The 16,632-nt window shown below is 35.4% G+C and overlaps 2 protein-coding genes across 2 annotated transcripts in view; both read left to right on the top strand.

Moving 5' to 3' along the window:
• The window catches only part of LOC148941326 (putative G protein-coupled receptor B0563.6), a 124,236-nt gene that overhangs the window by 45,446 nt on the left and 62,158 nt on the right, over positions 1 to 16,632 (top strand). The window lies entirely within an intron of this gene.
• Positions 1 to 16,632, top strand: part of LOC148941328 (mitochondrial import receptor subunit TOM70-like) — a 52,077-nt gene that overhangs the window by 1,120 nt on the left and 34,325 nt on the right. Inside the window, exon 2 of the mRNA XM_089104557.1 lies at positions 15,175 to 15,271. The gene's annotated coding sequence lies outside the window, so the exon portion shown is untranslated. The remainder of the gene's footprint in view (positions 1 to 15,174; positions 15,272 to 16,632) is intronic.

Here is a 16,632-nt window from a genome sequence, read left to right as displayed (position 1 = left end):
GAACATAGCGTCAACAGGTAATACTTTCTCCTGTATGTCGTTGATGAGATAGTAGGTTACAAGAATGTTAGTCTCAACTGACATTCAGGGAAGAAACACTTGCTGGTCTGGTGACAGTATACTAGAGGACAGAAGATGTATTAGAATTTTGGCATTCACAAAGCATTCCAGGGTTTTTGCTACAGCTGAGGTTAAGCTGATTGGCTAATAATTTTCTGCATTTGTCTTGTCACCTTTCTTGAAGATTGGTGTAATGTAAGAGCTTTTCCAATCTAAAGGCAGAGTCTTTCAGTCAAGGGAAATCTGAAATATTTTACATTATGGAGTTGATATCTCATTTGCCAGTTCTTTTAGGAGCCTTGAGTGAATGTTATCCAGCCCTGCAGACTTATTAACATCTAGCACTTCAAGTTGCTTTGTGACAAACCTTGGAGTAATCATGATAGGTGGCATAAATTTTAGTATACTATATGCTGGACTGTTGGGTAGAGGACTGTCAGGCTCATGAGTAAACACTGGTGCAAATTGCTTGTTGAGTAATTCAGCAATTTCTTGTAGGTCAATAGTTTCTGTGCCATCAGATTTCTTCAGTTTCTTTATTCAATGTCTACTATGATCTTTGCTGGATGCATAGTTCCAAAACATTTTGGGGTTTCTTTTGCTATTATCTGCAAGCTTGGACTTGAAGTTTGATTATAGTTGTTTAGTGAGATTTTGTAGTTTATTTCAAGCCTTTGCAAACTTTTGATAGTGACAATGTTTCCCCATTTTATGGTACCTGTTCCAGTATCAGCTTTTTTGGTTTTGTTCTCTATGTATCTGAGGGGTCATGTGTGGGAGTGAGGGGTCATGAACATGAGTGTCCCCACACTTCACTGGAGATAAGGCTTCCCATTTGACCCTTTCCAGCAGGACAGAAGGACATCTGTGCTTCTATTCTGCTTGAAAGGGTCAAATGGAAAGCCTTCTCTCCAGTGAAGGGTGGGGAAGTTAAAGTCATCAGCTATCAGCAAAGTCCCTTTGAATCTTGCAGTTGCCTTAAAAAACATACATGTAATCACTTTTTCTGTTTCAGGCTGATTTGGGGCAGAGGGGCTCCTTTATATGTAGCCTATTTGAGTTACCAACATGTTGTTGTGATCAGTGATCAGTGTGATTACACATAATCTGAGTTGCAGGATAGACTAACTTGTTAGGTGCTGTAGGATGCTTTGACAAGTACCAACATACCATGTCTACAATTTGGTGACTGTAAATTTGTAATGACAAAATATCCAGGGAACTTAATATGTGATTCAGCCAACTTAATACTACTAGACTTTGGGCAAACTTTGGTCATAAGAACCAGAATATAATTTTTTGAGTAAACAACAATTTTCAGCTCATTCATTTTGTTAGTAAGCTGGTCAAAATTAGTAATAAGGGCAGAAAAAGTTGGACCTACTCTTTGTAGGTGTTTCTTACTTTGGTGGTTGGTCTGGCAATTGGGCTCATCCATGTGGTTGTCTAGTGAGGCAAAGGTTATTGCAGCTGTTGATGAATTTGAAGTCCAAAAACTCTCAGAGTTTATTTCAGATTTAGATAAATCAGCACTAGAAACAGTTGATTGTCTTTCAATAGATATAACATTAGCATTTACACTATGTAGCCTACACTGTCTGATTTTTGGGGTTGTACATCCACATTGGGGCAGAAGTTGACTAACCATTTTTTTTTTTACAATTTTGAAACTGCATATGCCAAGATTTAGTTGCCTGCAGCAGTGCATTCTTTGAATTTTTTACAAGCTGCTTATGCTTTTCACAGTCCTGCTTTGAGAAGTCATGCAGAACTGGATATCCTCCTTTTTAGTGAATGATGCTTTCATAATTTGCTTCTTGATCTGGAAGGAGGACACAATAAACAACAGTGGTGGAGGAGTGCTAGGTGCTTTTTTCACTCTGCGCATTTAATCATCAAACATTACTTAAGGGACCACATACAATTCCATACTTGCTAGACAGGAAGTTTTGGACAGCATTTGCATCATCTTTTGTGCTAGATATTGGAATTCCATTGGCAACTATGTTGTTTTATGCACATTGCAATCTTTTTCAGCACAGATTATTTCTTGTACTTCTGTCTCAAGGGACTGCTGGAGGTTCACACTCAGAGTCTGGACCTCTGCCTGAACAATCTGTTTAGTTTTGGCAGAGTTACACTTGGATGATAAAGCTGCCTCAACACTGTTCACTTTGTCCCTGATTGCACTGAGTTCCACTTTAAGTGCAGTCTCAGATTGCAAAATTGTGTTTGAGAGACTTGGCTTGAGGCTTGACATAGCTTGTAAAATCACTTGGGTAGTTCTTTGATTGTAGCTGTGGAATGCATAGGAGTTGTGACTGCAGGATCAGCCACCTTGCATTGTGGACAGGTCCATTTAAGACCACTTCTATCTTCCATTTTATTTAGCAGAGCATACTCATCATCAGATATGTTCAGACTAACTCATCACAACCATTTATCACAATTGTTAGAATTCAGCACACTTGAGTTTTCATCAAGGTCCAATTTACAGAGCATGCAGTTGTCCACATTCTTTTTTGGGCTTTCTCTTAGGTGCTTTGTAATTTGTGGTGGCATCATTTTTTGGGTTTATTTTAAAATTTGACCAAAAGAAAATTGTGTTGGTAAAAATTCAAAATATGTAGATGTTGAAATCTCCAGGGAATTAAACTTATATATTATTAGTTGGGAAACACATAAACTGAATAAAACACCAAGGTGAGTAACTTTAATTTCACACTTTAGGGTCTAATGATTGAAAAAATAACACACTAGAATTGGAAAAATGTCTGAGACACTCAGTTTGTGTCAATAGTTCTCAGTTTAAATTTCACAACATCACATGGGTTTGTTGATCAACATTGACCATTTACCATTTCCAATATGAATCCAAATTCAACATTCATTTGCATCAGAAGTTAATTTTACTTCCCTCCCCCTAATACACAAATATATACCCTGAATTTGTATATAGCAGGGTGGGGATGAAGTGCATTTCTGATGCAAATGAATGTTAAATTTGGATTCAAGATGCAATTCTGATTATAGAGGTAAGTTTGTTTCCTAGCTACCTTAATAGTCCATTAACATAAACATTACCCTGACTATCCAGTTATACTTAAATAAGTATAACTGGCAGATATACTTAAATATACCAAGAATCTGACTAGCCTTTGCAGCCACAGCCCTTACCAAAATATTATTTTAAATGATTATAGCAATGAAATATGAAATGTAGTGCTAGTACTTTAGTTTTATTGGCATTTTTCCTTATAGAGAGTAGAACCACTTATAAGATCCTATAGATCTAACATTTATATAAAAATTTGCTATTTTTTTGTATTTTGTTATCATTTTTTGGATTATTTATAATTAACACATGTATAATAATTATAAATAATGAAAATTTGAAAAAAAAAACATTAGCAAACTTTTATATACAGCCTTACACTAAATCTGTAGCATTAGGAAGGGAGACTGGAATGTCATTGGAACAGAAGTAATCATATTTAGAAAGGGTAAAATCCTAATCTGTGATTATTTCGTCTTTGTGCATGTGTCTTCCCTATGTGTGTGTTGTCTCTGAGTTTTTGTTGTCTCTGTGTGTGTGTTGTCTCTGTTTGTGTGTTCTCTCTGTGTGTGTAGTCTCTGTGACTGGCAGGATCAATACAAGATACTAGGGTATATAGGAGTGCTGTTATTGATGTAAAAAGTAAAGATCACCATCTAGTAGTGTCAAGGGTTAATTTAAAGCTGAAATATTGGAAGGGTAAGTACCTCCCAGGAAGTTATAATGTTGGTAGACCCCAGGATGAAAATTTGAGAGAAACTTTCACGGAAAAGTTGAATACTAAACTTGAGATTTTAAAATTTGACAATGTGGAAGGTTTGAATAATTTTAGAAAAATAATTTGTGAAGTTGCTGAAGGTGTTTTATGGAAGAAAGCTAGAACTGCAGCTAAGAATATTAGTGAAAAAGCTTTATGTTTAATAGAAAGGAGAAAGGAATTGTTCAAGAATTATCTGAGTGATAGATTGTATGAAAACAAAAGAAATTTAAAGAAAGTGGAGAAAGCATTAAAATATGAAGTAAGGAGGTGTGATGTGGAGGCCATGGATAAAATTGCCAAGGATCTGGAAGATGCAGCTAGACAGCATAATAGTAAAATATTGTACTGGCACATTAAAAAATTGAGAGGGAGTAGTCAATCAGGTCTTGTCCCAGTTAAAGATAGGAATGGGGTTGCAATTAGCGATAAGGAAAAAACTAAAGTGAGTTGAGCCAAACATTTTGAGAACTTGCTTAACCAAGATAGAGTTGCTGGAAAAAATATAGAGGACAATGAAAAAGTTTGTGAGACCTTGGATGTGAGGGAAGAGTGGTTTTGTGAGGAGGACCGAGCAACAGTACTAAAAGGATTAACTACTAATAAGGCTCCAGGTGGTGATAGGGTGGTAAATGAGTTTCTTAAATATGGTGACTCAGAGATTAGAAATAAGTTATTGAAGATTATGAACATGATTTTTGAAAAAGGGGAAGTACCTAACAATTTAGGAAAACCTTAATTAAGCCACTTTATAAGAAAGGTGAAAAGAGTGAGCGTCGTAATGATTGAGGCATTAGTTTGGTCTCTGTAGGTAGCAAACTACTTAGTAATATGATACTTTTGAGACTGAGAGATGCCGTAGACAAAGTTGTAAAAGAAGAACAGTGAGGGTTTCGAAAAGGAAGAGGATGGGTTGACCAAATTTTCACTCTTAGGCTAATACTTGAGAAGTGCCTGAGTTTTCAAACACATTTTGTATTCAGTTTTATAGATTATGAGCAAGCGTTCGATTCTGTTGATAGAAGAGCTTTAGTAAAGGTTTTATCCTTGTATGGTATACCAGACAAATACATTAAAGTGATTATTGCTATCTAGAAGAATAACACTGCTGCAGTTAAGGTAGGAAATGAGGTTAGCAGCTGGTTTTATATTAAATCAGGAGTTAAGCAGGGTTGTGTTCTATCCCCCTTTATATGGGTTATTTTGATTGACTTTGTCTTAAGGAGCACAGGAAAGGCAATGTGAGACCATGGAATCAAATGGGGAGGAAAAAATCTCCTGGACTTGGATTATGCTGATGATTTAAGCATCCTAGATGAAAGTGTGAGCAAAATGAATGAAGTTTTAAGTGGTTTTGTGAGTTCAGGGTGCTAGAATTGGTTGGAAAATTAATATTAGGAAGACTAAGTCACTAAGGCTAGGAATATGTGAAGATGAAAAGGTGATGTTGGGTAATGAAAAGATTGATCAGGTGGGCAGCTTCACTTACCTTGGTAGTATTATTAGTAAAGATGGTGGGAGCAGTGAAGATATTAAAAATAGAATAGCCAAGGCTCAGGGTGTTTTTCACAGTTAAAAAAGTCTGGAAGAATAGGAAGATAAGTCTGCAAACCAAGATTAGAATATTAGAAGCTACAGTGATGACAGTGATCAAATATGGCTCTGAAGCATGGACGAAAAGTAGATAAAGATTTCCTAGATGTTTTCCAGAGAGATTGCTTAAGGATTGTTCTGGGTACCTGGCTGATTGACCATATTTCAAACAATAGTCTATTCAAAAAATGTGGTTCAATACCGCTCTCTAGGGCTATAATGAAAAAAAGGTTGAGGTGGTTAGGGCATGTTATGTGGATGAATGATGACAGATTGCCAAAGATTGTTCTTTTTGGCCAACCATCTAGAGCTATAGATAAAGCAGTTCTTCCCCGTCTGGTGTGGGAGGACGTCATAAAAAAAAATTTAAGTGGACTAGGAGCGTCTGTGGCAGGTCTAAAGAGGTAAGCTCTGGCTAAATTTGGGTGAAGGAGAATCACGCGTAGGTGGCTTGGTGCTGCAGTGAGTTGTTAGTAGTAGTAGCAGTAAAATCCTAAATGTAGGGCTTTTGTAGATCTTGGGGCATAGTTGAAAGAGGGAACTAAAATCTTGGGGATGGATCCTAAGCCCCAAAATCAGTTAGATATATAAATAATTCCGATAAAATAAAAGTTTGAAATAGGGATAAAATCCTTTTTAATAGACAGTGTATAATAAATTTCACAAAAAATACCAGATATTTCAGTCACATATACAGTGACCATCATCAGTAGTAAAACTAAACTAAAACAATTTAAAACAAATGTTTATATACTAAATCAAATAAAACTGTTTGATTTAGTAAATTAGAGATTTTAGTGATTTATAATTAATCAATATGTAGTTTTATTTTGATTTGGTATATAAACTTTTGTTTTAAATTGTTTTAGTTTAGTTTTTTTTCAGACATTCTTGTGTTTTAGTTTAGACATTCTCAAACAAAATAAAATGGTCTGTAAAATTAAAAATATGTTCTGAAAGGGCTGAAGTAAAATCTTCAGACTTAGAATCTTGCTCTAAAGCCAAAGAGATGACAGAGTAAAGTTCAATTTACCCAATGTAGTTGACCTTTGTCCAAATGTTATATCATTGAACGCTAATGAACTGAATCCAAGAAGGTCAGAGGCTAGCTTCCGCCTTTGCTTTGAAAAGAATTAGAGATTTAAACAATATGTAGTTTTATTTGATTTAGTATATAAACTTTTGTTTTAAATTGTTTTAGTTTAGTTTTACTACTGATGACGGTCACTGTATATGTGGCCAAAATATCTGGTATTTTTTGTGAAGTTTATTATACTGTCTATTAAAAAGGATTTTATACCTATTTTGAACTTTTATTTTATTCTCATGGAAAGGCAGTGTGGTCTCCAAAGTTATCTATTAATAATACCATTACTAAAATAGGAACAAGGTGACCATACTTGATGTTTTTTTATGCTCTTTACAATTATGATAACTATCTCACCTATAGGCTTATGCCCCTCCCCCAGCTCAGGAATGGTTACTATACACATTTACTAAAATATAATGCTTCCATAGTCTTCTAAGTTTTGTTTTAATCCTTGTTATCTTGCAATGCTGTGCAACACTGTTTTTCTCCCCCACATCCTCCACATTGAACCCTTCTGGAAGATTCTTACAAATATTGATAAATTAAAAATCTGCTCCTATTTTCTGTTTTGCAAAATACATACTGAGATATCCAACTTTGACACACAATTCAAAACTCATCTATAGTCATAACATATTAGATCATACTATAGCTGTTGCTAAACTTATGGAGAAACACAAACACAAGATTACAAGACATGCTTGGAAACAACTTCTTCAACTATAGTTACGTTGTCATTGTTGTATAGTGATATTTTGCTCTCATTTTCTTTTAATACAAAGACAGTTTTTCAATAAATAATAATAATAATGGCTTTTGGAAAAATACTTCTTCATACTGAACTAGCTAACTAGAATTTCTCCCCCACCCCAAAAAAACCTAACTCCATACAAAATTTGTCTGAATTAATTTGAAAATTATTTCAAGTAGCCTAGGATAAAATTCTAGATAATTTACTTTTTGCTATCTTAGAAAGAGTTTAGGTTAGAGAAATATAACTTTTGGTAATGAATATAGGGCCAAAAACATACTCAAAGAAGGTATTGCCAAGCTATTATGTTAACCCTCTTCTGATTTATATGTTATAGAAATTTGTCTACTCGACAAGTTTATAGGCCTACCTATTGGAGTTTAGACAAAACAATATTTTACTTAATTTTGAGCTTCTTTTTCTCTGAGTTTTAGTCATCTGTGCCACTTTGTTTGTTTGCTCTATGATAGAATGAGGTATAACAAATCATCTGTATGTTTTTATTTATGCTTGCTCTATACTATAAAATAAAGTAGAAAAAATCTTGTACATGACTATGTATATTCATTATGTTTCATTCAGAAAAACCACTAAACTGCAATTTTACTTATTTGAGAAGATTTGTGCCAGTCTATTTTGAAATAAGTAGGGGTATACATAGTTATATTTAATTCTGTAAAAGGGTGGTGTAGCATAAAATGAAACAATGTACTTTTATAAATGAAATTAGTAAGTATTTAGTTTTATTTAAAGAAATTTTTAAGCCCTCATATGCATCTGTGATATACCCTTACAAAATCTTATTATAACTGCTCAAAACTCAACTAAGTTCCTTGATAGTTAAAAGTCCAACATCTAGAACTTCACTGGAGCTTAAAAAGAAAAATGATTTTGAGGTTTTTGATTATCTCAGTTAATTCATTAGTTAAAGGTGAATGCACACTTTTGGACACATTCTAATACTTGTTCTAAATTTACTAAATGCTAGCCTTCAAATGCACCCTGTCCATCTAATGGGGCTTAGACTACTTACAAAGCTTTGCTGATTCTGCTGCTTTTTTTTTGTAGTTTTGTCCAGTGTTAAGCTTTGGTTGTTCCTCCATTCCTTCAAGGCAGAGTGCTTCAACCTTTGCTCTTTTTTCAGCTGCATCAACACCCCTGTCAATAAAATGCCAGTCCTATCACTTCCTCACTAAGATACCCCAGCTGCCCACCCAGTTTCTTCAGTGCACCAGTTTCTGCTGGCAATCCACAAGTGAGGAAACTCTTCAGAAGCATTAAATCATTGGCTGGTGCTGCTGTTGGCTGAAGAGAAAGGAGCCACAATCTATACATAACTTCCTACACCAAAAGCACCTAAGTTGCCCAGACCAGTGATTTCACAATCTGTCTGCTTGTAGCCAGAATCTCTGAGCATGTGTATTATCAATGCATAAATCAGTTGTGCCATGGAACGAGCACAATGAAGGCCTCCTGGTTTCCGTGACAACACATCTTGAGCCAGAAGGCCACCAATGAACAGCAGGGAAAGCTTGAGGAGCTCATGGTAGTCTTCACGTTGATGACAAATACCCAGCTGATCAGTCAGCTGATCATCCAAGGCATCAACCAGAGCTGCAGCAGTGAACAGAACCTCAATACCAGGCTTGTAATTACCGTACACAATGTTTGGCCGAAAGGCTTTGAACCCTGTGAACAGCTGGATGTCAGGATCACGTGAAGGTCCATTGTGATGCTGAATGCCTCATCCAGCATTAATTCATGGATGTGGTGTCTGCATGCAAGATGCAGAACACTTTTACCAAGATACTGTTCAAACAGACTACAGGCACCATTTAACAGCTGGTGTTGCTTGATGTTATATCAAAGCTGAGAGCCTTGATGCTGTCTACAATGCCCCAGTCAGACACTGTGTCTATCATTGCATCTACCATGGCTTTACCAATACCATTATCTAGTTTTGGGATGCAAAGCAGTTGTTCTGTTCCAGATCTATAAACAATTATTGGCAGTCAGTCAACTTTTTCATTCCCAGTGAGGTCCTCCATAAGCTTTCCATCCCTGTGAAGAACAATTAGCTTCTGGGGATTGAAATCAGACTTCAACTGAGATGAAAATATAACATGATGCATCTGACAGTAATGTCTTATAGATGATTTGTTTATACGGAAATCCTGAATTTTGTGATATGTCTCTTGAATTATTGGGGCAATAATCTGGACTGCTTGCCTGTCACTTGTCTTTGTGCAGTCTAGGGATGACAGGAGTGCAGGAGTTAAAATGTTAGTTGTTCCACGTTTTGGTATTGGTGTACATGGTTGCTTGTTGGCTTCACTGCCGACTCTCTGTAATACTTCCATGTCTGCATCATCATTACTAGAAGACAAATCAAAAGACTCCATTAACACAGTTCGATCCAGATTTGCTATCTCAAGTTGCTGTTTTGTCTTCAAGTGGAACTGTCTTTTGTGTTTATTTTCCTGTACTTTCTACTTTTTTTGCAAGTGATATGTCAAACCCTGCCATAACCCCTCGCCTTCCTTTTTTAAGCTGGGCCAACAAAAATTGCTCATCTTCCTCAATTTTGATAAGCTGTAATGCATCCTGGTGAGCTATGTCAAAGAGATCATTGAAAAATTCCTTAATTTCTTCCTCATCGGCTATCTGGGTTGCTGTCCTTCTTGCTTTGGTTCTCTTCAACCCTTCTCATCTCTTCACTAAAGCTTCAAGTTGAGCAGCTGCATCATCACTCTGGCACTTGGGTATTCTGTCTTTCTCCCAGAACATTTGAACGTCCTTAATTACTGATACTGCTGCGTTATGTTTAATCTTGGCTACTTTTAGCTTTGTGCCATAGAGCCTGAGAACATCACCAACTAATGGCAATTTTGAACCATATAGATCTTCCAAAGCTGAACCAAGCAGCTACACTTCCTGTTTACTGCGTGTGGATGTTGAAAACGCCATGACCAACTGTAAAACAAAACATTTTATGTGAAAATGCTCAGACACCTAATTGATTATTAATATATTAACCTAAATTCCTTCAGTTATCTCCATATATAAGACATAACACCTATTTTGGGTTAGAATTTACAGTAAACTCACTATTAACTAATAAATATATACCCTGAATCAATGATTTTCTTTATATACACGCAATTTCTATAACATTCAAGTATAATCAGAATTCGGGTGCCTCGACCATACCCCAAACATGAAGTTATCCTAAAAATAAATGAAACTTTTTTTCTATCATAGAAAACTAGTTTAGAATGGTAGGAGGGAGGAAAAACGAAAAATATTTTATGTACCTAAGGACCACCCTACTGCGCAATAGTCAACCAGTTGCTGATCCTGAGCTAAAAGTTGAAATTTTCCACCAATAACTCATCTGTTTTTTCCTCCAATTCCAGTATGGTTTTCTACACGTCCTTAATATGATGTATCACATAAGATCGAACCAATTCTAATCACTGATACAGTAGTTCTAAAGGGACTTGTGTCCCTCAAATTGAATAAATCTGACTCCCTTTGGATTGGAAAACTGCCCATATCATTTCAATATTTTAGAAAAGTGGAAAGGACCCTGCTGAAAATCATTGACCTATTAGCATGGCAGCAGTAGTTGTTAAGGTTCTTGAAAGAATAATGAATTCTGCAGTTATTAGACATCTTGATGCAAATATTATTTTACACAGCCCATAACATGGCTTTTCTCAAGGAAGATCTGTTGATATCAATCTCCTTGAATCATATGACCGCATCACAAATTTCCTTGATTCAGGGTTGCCCGCAGACATGATTCTGCTTGAATTTTTTATAGCTTGTGACAAAGTTTGTCACATGTGACTTGTAATTAAATTATGTGCTGTCTAGCTTGAAGGGAAATCCCAGCTTAAAATACGCAGTTGCTTGAAGCTATTAGAGATTTCCAAAATATGCCTGATCTCAATTTAAAGTTTGATTGCTTGTACATTGACTTCAGTAAAGCATTTGACAAAATTTCAGTTAGTTGGTTGCTCGAAAAATGTGAAAAGTATGAGCTAGGCAGTAGAACTTTAGCGTGGATTAAAGATTACTTATCAGGCCATTCACAGCAAGTTATAGTTGGTAGTGCACTTTCAAGTGAGACCCCAATTTTGAGTGGTGTGCAACAAGGCAGGTGTTTGGGCCCAGTGTTATTTTGTTTGTTTGTCAAAGATTTGCCTGAAGTAATTCGTCACTTGACTGTCAAACTGTTTATGGGTGATGTAGAAGTGCCATCTCCCCAGTAGATCTTGTCCTTATTCAAGAGGATCCAAATGCCCTAAATTATTGGTGTAAATCAAACTCCATGTTTGTAAACCTTCAAAAAGGTTTTGTACTTCACAATACTTCTTGAAAAGCTCAACTTATCCTTATTTTCTTGGTGATACCTCTGCTTCATCTGCGGATTCAGTAATGGATTTAGGCATTCACTTTGATTACCAGTTGAAGTTTCACTAACACATGTATATAATTTCGCAAAATGCTAATTATAGTCTGTTTTGTATTAAGAGAATGTAAAGGAAATTTATCCTTCAAACTTTTATGACACTATTCAAGATGATAGTACGCCTGAAGGTAGAATAGTGTTCCTCTGTGTGGTATCTGACATGGAAATGTGATTTGCAGCAAATTGAAAAGGTTCAACATTGGGCATCAAAGTTTGTGCCATATTTGAATCATTTGCCATATCAGAGTTGACTGCAATGTTTGGGACTTTATCGCCTTTAGTTTCAATGGGACAGGATTGACCTGATCAATATGTTCTATATTATAAAGGATGTTAATAATGTGGACTGGGCTGATTTCTTCAAGCTTAGTCATCACTCAGCCACTCAACAAAACTTGTATAAATTGTGTCAGCCACAAGTGCACAAGAAAATAGGTCAATGTAGCCTTATTAATTGAGCAACAGAAATTTGGAATAGTTTACCTGATACCGTAGTTTCTGCACAAACAGTGCACACATTTGAGAGTGCTCTTGTTGAAATTGAGTTCTATGAAAAATAGTTGTTGCAATATAGTTACCATAATTAGTTGTTTGGTTGTTTTTTACTGAAGAATTTTTTTTCTAATTTTTTTTGCAATGTTGCTGTTGAGCTGTTATTTCTTGTATTTGTATTGTAACAAGCCTATGGCTTTCTCTTGTTTTGAATAAAATAATAAAAATATGTATCTTTGATTTTCTTCATCTGCAATCTCAATGTGTTCAGTTGTTTGATGACTCTGGTAACTGTATTCTTTCTTCCTCTACACATGTTTTGAATGGAGTTCTTCAGAAAAGTGTTTTAGATCCTATGCTATATAATATCTTCATCAACAATGCTCATTCTGTTATCAGTAGTAAATCTACTCTATGCTGATGACCTGGATCCTGTTGGACCTGGCTTGCTGTGTGAAGATCCTGCCCTCTACAAAATAATGTTGGACTTCTTGGTCAATGGGTCGAGGCTTGGGTTCTTGAATTTAATACAGTCAAGTGCCATATCATTTACTTTGGCAAAATAAATCCTTTTAGCCCTTATTTCTTCTTAGGCCACCCACTCTGCTCTGTAAACAATGAATCTTTGTGTTACTATTGACAACAAGATCTTGGTGTCACTATTGACAATGAACTAAAACTTAACAATCATGTTAAAAGGTGTGCTGCTGTTGCTGGTTCAAGTATTGGACTGATTATGTAAACTCTTTCCACTCGTTTCCCTAAAGTCACCAGTCTTTTATATAAGGGACTTGTGCATCCCAAATTTGCGGTTGGAATGTCACTTATCTCCCCTTATTTTGAAAAAGATGTAAAGGTTCTTGAAGATGTGCAGAGATGTGCCACCGAAGTGATATAGATGTGCAGAGATGTGCCACCGGGAGCTTTCCTACTCTGCTAGTCTTACAAAGATTAATCTTCCTACCCTTGTTTAAAAGAGAAATAAAAGGGGTGCCATTCTAGCCTATAAGTTCACGAAGGCTAATACTCTCTTATTATTATTCCCTACTGTTGGTCCCAATATAAGAACTAGGGTTCATCCCCTGATACTGGTCAAGCAGTCTACAAAATCCTGACTCTGCGCTCAATTCTTTTCTTCACGAAATGTCGACATTTGGAACAAAGTATATGAAGCAGCAGTTACTGCTGACTTTTTTGATGCTTTTAAATGAAGGCTGGATGCCGAGTTGTTCTCCAGAGAGTGTAAACTCAGCTGGAATGCTACTGAGGATCCAACTGTACCTTGCTACTGGAGAACTTTGAAAACAACATAAGTCATCATTCTGGAGCTCTATAAGGAGAATTCCATAGATTACTTCAACCTGCAATTTAAAGTAAAAGGTGAATTAAGTGGTACTTTCTTTATTTAGCCATCTTACAATGAAGAAAACCAAAAGTTTAATGCCTTTTGTATGCTGTATGTGAAATATGTGTGTATCTAATGTCCAGCCTTGTAAGATATCTCTAATGCTATTTGAGAGAGTAATAGAGATAAGAGCTTGAGACATACTCTCTCAATTCATAATCAGGCTATAGCTCAGTTCCTTAGTTTTTTCATCTTGCTCAAATACTTTTTGAGCTGGTGAAAAGCTACTAAACTAAAATTTTATTAAAACACGGTAGTTTAACGGATTTTTAATCTTCTGTCTCCATTCCCTACTCATAGAATATATCACTGCTTTTTGATCATTAGTTTTTTTTTAATGTTTAATCATACCAAAGAAGAAGATAAAATATTGAATACCATAAGATATGGGCTTTGACTTCAAATACAGTTTTACAATCAACTGAATCTAAAAAAAAAACTATTAGAATCACCATAGTATTACTGGTTTAGTTTTTAGATTAAATGAACTAGAACAATAAATTTAATTTGACAATAAGATGAATAGAATAACAATGTGATCTAACAAATCAATGAAAGTGCTGAATTGATATCTGTTACTATCATATTAACTAAAGAATAAATAAATCTATCAAGTTTAAGGGTCATCAAATGAAGATATATGTTTGACATGTGCTATTATTTTCAGAAAGGAATTTAGTTAGTGTTATAATGCCTCTTTCCATCAAAACAAGCTCAAGTTGAAATGGATTTTAAGTAAGCAGGTTGTAACCTGTTGGCTGCATTAATTTTTAACAGTATTAAATTGGCAGTCTATTCCAGTAGGCTATGTTTGTAAAATGTATAATCCCAATCTGTTTTGGAGTTATATCGAATCTCAAAATTTACATCAAATTTTAAAAGTTTTGCCTCATATGACCTATATTTAGTTAGTTGGATTTGTGAAAGAACAATGACAAAGGAGACAAAAAACTTTCTTGTTTTATATTTGATTGTCATCCAGGAGAGGCTCTTAAGTGTAATTCTAGTTGAATAAAAAAAGGGGAAAATATGCTACCAATAAGTTCTAGAAGTTCAAAAAAGGGTGGTATAAAGCAATGGTTGAGCAACATCTGTGTTGTTCAGCAGGATGTTCATGCATATGATCTACATATCCATATAACTAAAGAGGAAATATATTAATACTAGTCTACTTTAAAATTTGAAAGTCCTACCTCATGTATGCTTTCTTGTACATTATTTAAAAATAATACAATAAGTTGATTTTAATTTGCTATGAAGGAATTGTGTGTTTTTTTTCTCTTACTACAGATCTATAAAACAAGAACCCGTTGTAATAAGTACCTCTTTCGATAAAATCTAGAATCTTGTACCATTTTGTCGTTTTTTGAGTTTGAGATTCGTGTATAATAAAATTCGTGGTACGCTCATAGTTTTTGGAGAAAAAAACAACAAAGTAATTTATGTAATTAAACAATAAAAACTTAAACAATATGGTTTTCTATCTCTCTTTAGATCCAGAAAAAAAGACCGAAGAAGATTAAAAAAAGGAACTTCATGAGTTCTGTGAATATCTTAACGAACTTTTGGCCCACAAGAGTTACATTCAAGGGTAGGTACTTTAAATCTTGCTGTATAGGATCTAAAATATAATTATGGTCATGTTTGGTTAAGTCAAAGGTTTGAGTGTCTTTGTGCCTAGACTAGCTTACAAGACAGGTTAATGTCTCAGTACACTGTGAACTTGCTGAAATGGGCTATAATAGAAGAGGGAAATGTAACTGTGAGTTTACTACTAGTAGTAGTAGCTTCCCATCAGTGTTACCTATGCTAGATTGGGATATGTCTGCTGTTCAAGATCTCCAATTGCTTTTAGTCTCCAATTTTGAGTTTTCAACAATGGCTATTTAAATGATATACTCTTTGTTTCGCCGTGACGCCTTTTTTGAGGGATATCAGACTATAAAAATTACTGCAGATATGTTTTCAAAAATTACATTTTACTGCTAAGAATAGGTCTAATGAAAATAATTTGAGCCCAACCAATATATTACCCACCCTATATGAGGATTAGTGTGATTGTAGGATATTGGGAATGAATATTGGATAATGGATTTTTTTTTGCACAATTTATCCAGAAAATGACGCCAGACAGCAGAGGCGAGCCACATGAAGTCACAGTATATTTGGTGTCAATACTAAGCTTAACTGTAAAATGAGCAATGACACACATGTATTCCCCTTGTTCCTTCTTGAATAAGCTTGAGCTGTGCCCTGTGGCGATGCAACTCCTTAACTGTATTTAAAAAAAATCAATATAATTAAAGTCATTAGCCTAATGGTAGCATACTATTAATTGTAGGGCGTACACCTTAATGTACTCCCTTTAGTCAAACAGTGCCTGAATGTGAAATGAGACTGAAGCAACCTATCACAGACAGTGCAATCGCGCTGCCTAAGTAAAGAACAATGTTGGCACAATATAATATTTATTTCTTTATACCAGGGCACTTTGTATTGAAGGAGTTGTCGTAGAAACTTCAAAAAGGGCTCATTCGATTGGAAATTGGAGTGGCTTTTGCCCTTTTTAATAGTAAAAATTTTTTATTATTCAAAAAAAAACCCTTACACTCCCAAAAATTAACCAAACACAAACAAAAAAAATTTCAGATAGCCCATATTGTTCAGCGTAGTTGATGTCCAGATAGTAATTATGTTTTTGAGGAGAACATTCCCCCACAGCCATCAGGGCAAGCTTTGTAAATTATGCCTATGCCCTGGGGAAATATAAGGTTTTTATAGAAAGAGCCGTCGTATAAACTTCAAAAAAAGCTCATTCGATTGGACATTCAAAGGGCTAGTGCCCTTTTTGGTAGTCGAAAGTGATTGGAAGGTAACACAGCCCCCGCTCGCGGCCACCTTTTCCCCGCGCACCGCCCGGGAAAAAGGGTATATAGCCCGGTGGTTACTCGT

Source organism: Artemia sp. Qi Xiang Cuo, chromosome 18, assembly GCF_049724085.1.
Source record: "Artemia sp. Qi Xiang Cuo chromosome 18, ASM4972408v1, whole genome shotgun sequence".
In the NCBI taxonomy this organism is placed as follows: domain Eukaryota; kingdom Metazoa; phylum Arthropoda; class Branchiopoda; order Anostraca; family Artemiidae; genus Artemia; species Artemia sp. Qi Xiang Cuo.
Note: the sequence above shows the minus strand (reverse complement) of the source record. Positions and strands in the feature narration are given on the sequence as shown.